General features: G+C 31.4%; 1 long non-coding RNA gene across 1 annotated transcript; it reads left to right on the top strand.

Moving 5' to 3' along the window:
* The first annotated feature begins 416 nt into the window (after positions 1-416).
* Positions 417-4,427, top strand: LOC131146390 (uncharacterized). Its single transcript, XR_009134367.1, has 2 exons — positions 417-886; positions 3,960-4,427. It is a non-coding gene; the product is annotated as an uncharacterized LOC131146390 (long non-coding RNA).
* Positions 4,428-5,097: the final 670 nt, after the last annotated feature.

Genomic DNA, 5,097 nt, shown 5'->3' on the forward strand with positions numbered 1-5,097 from the left:
GAAAATTATCACTAATAGTGTTTTTCTTTAAAAAATAAATAAATAATTTATTTAACTATTAGTAGTGACGGTTGGGATATTCGTCGCTAATACTATAGTATTAGTTATGGTTCCTATGATTCGTCACTAATAATTGTTTTATTTAAAAAATAAAGAAATAATTTATTTAACTATTATTAGTGACGGTTTGAGTATTCGTCGCTAGTAATGAGGTATTAGTGACGGTTCGTGAAAATTGTCACTAATGGTGTTTTTATTTAAAAAATAAATAAATAATCTATTCAACTATTATTAGTAACGAGTAGGATATTCGTAGCTAATAATATAGTATTAAAGACGGTTCGTGAAAATCACCACTAATAGTTGTTTTATTAAAAAAAATATAAAAACATCCTTCACTCCTTTCCCCCAATCCTCCTTTCCCTCCATTTGTCTTTCGCTTTCCCTCCATTTGTCTCGCGGCTGCTCGTTCTTGCTTTGGGTAACAACTTCAACCTCCATTAATCTCGCTTTGTCTCTCCCTGCAACATTCCATCTCCGCTTCTAAACCCTAACCTCGAACCCTTGAATCTCTCCTCCAATTTCTACTTCCGCAACTGATGTTCCGCCAGCTCTGTTGATTTGTTCAGTCTCCCTAAGTTCTGCGAGGGCAGGATTTTACCGTTCTGGGCAGTGAGGGCTTTTTGGAGTGGTTATTGTTCTTCTTTGTTTTTTTCTTCTTGTTGCTGGAGTTGGTATGGCGCAGTTGACATTTTTATTCATTTGAGGGATTAGATGGGGGAAGAAGTTTAATCTGAACTACAACTTGTACACCTTCCTAACGCCTAAGAATGTTGCTACTGCTGCTGCTGCTGTTTGATAAACAAATGTGATTGAGCAACAGAAGGTAATGGCTTTATTTTACCTCTTCACGAGTAGCAAATCTGCGCTATCTGATTGTCTGTTGTCATTTTGATTTTCCGTCATGACATAGTCAGGAGAGTTTGTTCCATGTGTAGAATGCTCTAGTTTGTATGGTAGTAATATTTAATATGTAAAAGGGAAAAGTTGAAGCATAATCCGAAAATGTGCTACTTTAGATGACTATTCAATTTTGATATATGGCGTGGGAATGGGAAGCATCCTTTTGTTAGTGATGGAATTTGAAATTCCTACGTTGACAAAGTTCTAGAATCCTTACTTACAAATCTTGTTTCTAGAAGAAGTGAACGTCATGGTGATGCATCAATATAGGGAAGACAATAGTGCGACTGATTTTCTTACAAAAGAAGGAGAAATAGGAAATAATGTAGTTTACGAAGAACAACACATTTTACCATGTTATCTGAAAGGTATTTTTCGGATGGATATGTGAGATCTTGTTTCCATTCATCATTAGTTCAACTCTAGAGTTTTATTTAGTGAATTTTGATTTGTTTTTGGTTGTGTTTATGTTTTTATCTTTTTTATTAGTTATGTTTAGTTTTGTTGTCCTGTTTGGTTGGCTGCTAGTGTTTTTTTTTAGAATTTTATTTTATTTTTTTGTAATCTCCCCTTTGTTTATCTTGCAACCATGGTATTTATCCACCAAAAGTAAGGGTATATTAATAAATAAATGGAGGTACCGCCCTCTTTTAGTGAAAAAAAAAAAAAAAAAAAATCTTATTTCTGAAACCCTTACCATTACTTTTCCTGTGGTACCATCATTATGATGTTTAGTGAAATCTCTTTTGGGCACATTTATGACTATTTTAGCTTTTATGTGATGGAAATATTATGATTTATATGTATATCAAGTTGGAATTAAAATGAAGTTCCATATTTTCCTAATTTGCACTTTGTGGGACATGCAGAAACTTAAATTTCTTTGAACTTCGTCAGTATTTGAATTTTAACAATCACATGATTAAATTACCATTCTTTCAATAGAAATGAAACTGGGAACAATCACATGATCAAATTACCATTCTTTCAACAGGAAAAGTAAGTATTGCCATGACTTATGATAATCAATTTGGCAACTGTCCAATATTTATTTGTTTATTTTCCAGCTGAACTATCAAGTGATTTACAAAATTTCTATCTCCTTTCATGAGATATTTGTGTACGATTGATCACTTCTAGTAGTTTGGATGGGTTGAGGCTGTGTTTGGGTGTTCACTTATCTGCCGAGTTAAATTATTATTTGAATAAAGTGGTAAATTTTGGCATTTAAGGTGGTGTAGGATCATTTTGATATTTTACTGTTAATATTTCGATACTTATATATCCTTTCATGAGGTGACTATTGATTATTTATATATTGACTTGTAAAATGCAGTTGACTCAATACAAATTGATTATTTATATACTGACTCGATTTTATGATGGGATGGGGGGAGGGAGGTAGCTAGCCCTGTGGTCCAAATGACTCGAGCTTTGTGATTCAACTCAAATGCAAAATTTTGATGTATTAGATTCGAATATTTGGAATGGGAAGTTTAAATTGGGTTTGGATTTGTTTCTTAGCATTTTTCATCAAGTTGGTGTAATCTTGGTCTTACTCATCAACCATTAAATCATTTGATACATAGGCCTTGTTCTGGGATTTATATTGTTCTTCGCAAGCACTTTGAATCCCTCAGAACTGCTGCATTAATCTCAATATCCTTCTACACTACAATTTATTCATTCATATTTTCTGCATTATTATTATTTTTTAAATTGGTGAAATTCAACTTCTCACAGCATTATTTTGGAACTGGGAAAATGTGCTACTTTAGACTATTCAATTTTGATATGTGGCGTGAGAATGGGAAGCATCCTTTTGTTAGGTAATGGAATTTGAAATTCCTGCATTGACAAAGTTCTAGAATCCTTACTTACAAATCTTGTTTCTGAAACCCTTTTTATGCTTTTCTATCTATATTTTTTGGATTTTACAAATTATATTCAAGATTTGTTATCTTAGGAAAGTTTTTATAATTTCAAGTTTTTGTGAATAATAATAATAATAATAATAATAATAATAATAATAATAAAGAATCCTTAGTTATAAATCTTGTTTCTGAAACCCTTTTCATGCTTTTCTATTTATATTTTTGGGATTTTACAAATTATATTAAAGATTTGTTATCTTAGAAAGGTTTTTATAATTTCAAGTTTTTTTGAATAATAATAATAATAATAATAATGCACTTGGTGATAGGGGAGCAGAAATTGAATTTGTCAAGTATGTTAAAAAAAATTACAAATAAAAATGCGTAGATAATAACTTAGAGTTCAAGTTTATGCAATACAAAATTACCGATAGTGTCCTTAATTATTTGCTTCTTAAGATCAACTCAAGATGATAAGATAACATTTGTTAATGATATGAAAACAATAACTAGGCTTGTTTCAATGTGTAATATTTGTTTATTTTGGTGGAAGACTTAAGAAATATAAATAGAAGAAATTTATTATGATGTACTTAAATTCACTTTTTGGGCATGTATTTTTTTTATGGGTGGGGTTGGGTGGAATGGGGGCTAGCAATTCATATATTTTTGTAGCTGAATTACATTTTGTATAGGGATGCAAATAAAAACAGCCCACAGCAAGAAATGATATATATAGAGTTCAATGGAAATTCTTTTAGGTGTTGCAAATGTAAAGCGTATTTATTTATTTATTTATTTTTGGTACAAAAATGACACTTGCTGCTGTTCTTTCTACTGGAGATGGAATATTATTTTAGTGAAATGTTTAACTATATTATTTCTAGATTCAGCATCATCTAACAATCCTTAATTAGTGGAATTTGATCCTCAAATGAGCTTGTCTATTTTAAATGTCATTGCTTTTGAATTTTTGTTATTATGAAATTTACTATGCATATTAGGCTGCCATTGGTTTGGTGGCTAAACCTAAGGGTTATAGGATTGGACTGGACTGGACTGAATTGGATCAGTTATATTTATTATTCTGCCCCTCAAATTTTGGTAATGGATAATTTGCAGAAGAGGAGGAAACATTCTGGTAAACAAATGTTTTCTATGTGCCGAAGATGCTGAATCTATGGATCACATTTTGCTGCAATGCCGGTGGACTAAAACCTATGGGACTTGGGTAGGCACTGGTTGGATAAATCCTGGTATATTGCAGGGATTGTTGAGATGGAGATTTGGAACTAATAGGAAAATAACTTCATCATTAATCCCTCGCCTTTATTATTATTATTATTATTATTATTATTATTATTATTGTATCGCGGAAGAAGAGGAATTGAAGAGGAATTGAAGAGTTTTTGAAGAAGCAAATGCATCTTTCACAATTCTTGAAGATAGATGATTTAGTTCTCTAGCTAGCTGTTCATGGCTGCCATGCTTTAGATTTACATGTTGTTTTTGGTTTTTTGGATATTTTGTGTGACAATTGATACTCTTCTATTTGTGTGTGTTATTTATTTATTTTTTCTTTTCTCTTTCCTTGTTTTTATTCAAGTCCCATCCCCTTGGTGCACTTTATCGAATTTCTTTCTTTTATCAATGAAAAAAACATACTTTATTCTTTTTTTCAAAAGAAGGGTGGCATCTCCATTTATTTATTAATATACCCTCACTTTTATCAGAGGAATATCGTGGTTACAAGACAAGTAATGGGAGATTACATATAGAAAAAAAATTTAAAGGCCTCCTAAAAACAACACCAACATGCAACCAAAACAGGACTACAAGTCCAAACAAATCAAAACAAGGACCTACTAACCAATAAAACATCCCATGCATTAAACCAAACAAAAGAAAAAAAAAAAAAACAAACATTTGTCAATACTAAAAGAAAACCAGCTAAACATACCTCATATAAGCATACTCATTTTATCTAGTTTATACAAATCATTGATAACTCTAGGAAGTTGGCTACTATTTGTAAACAAATTATTCCTCCTCGTAACACCTTGTCGAGCTAATGCATCTGTCACTTTATTCCCTTCTCTATACAAATGATTTATAGAAAAGTCTACTCCCTCTAATAAACCAATAAGCTGCTCCCAAAAATCCCATAAATACCACAAGGAGCACTTACTGGATCATATCCAATTTACTACAATATTTGAATCACATTCGATATCAATACTGGTATGTCCCAAATGTTTAC

Source organism: Malania oleifera, chromosome 13, assembly GCF_029873635.1.
Source record: "Malania oleifera isolate guangnan ecotype guangnan chromosome 13, ASM2987363v1, whole genome shotgun sequence".
NCBI lineage: Eukaryota > Viridiplantae > Streptophyta > Magnoliopsida > Santalales > Ximeniaceae > Malania > Malania oleifera.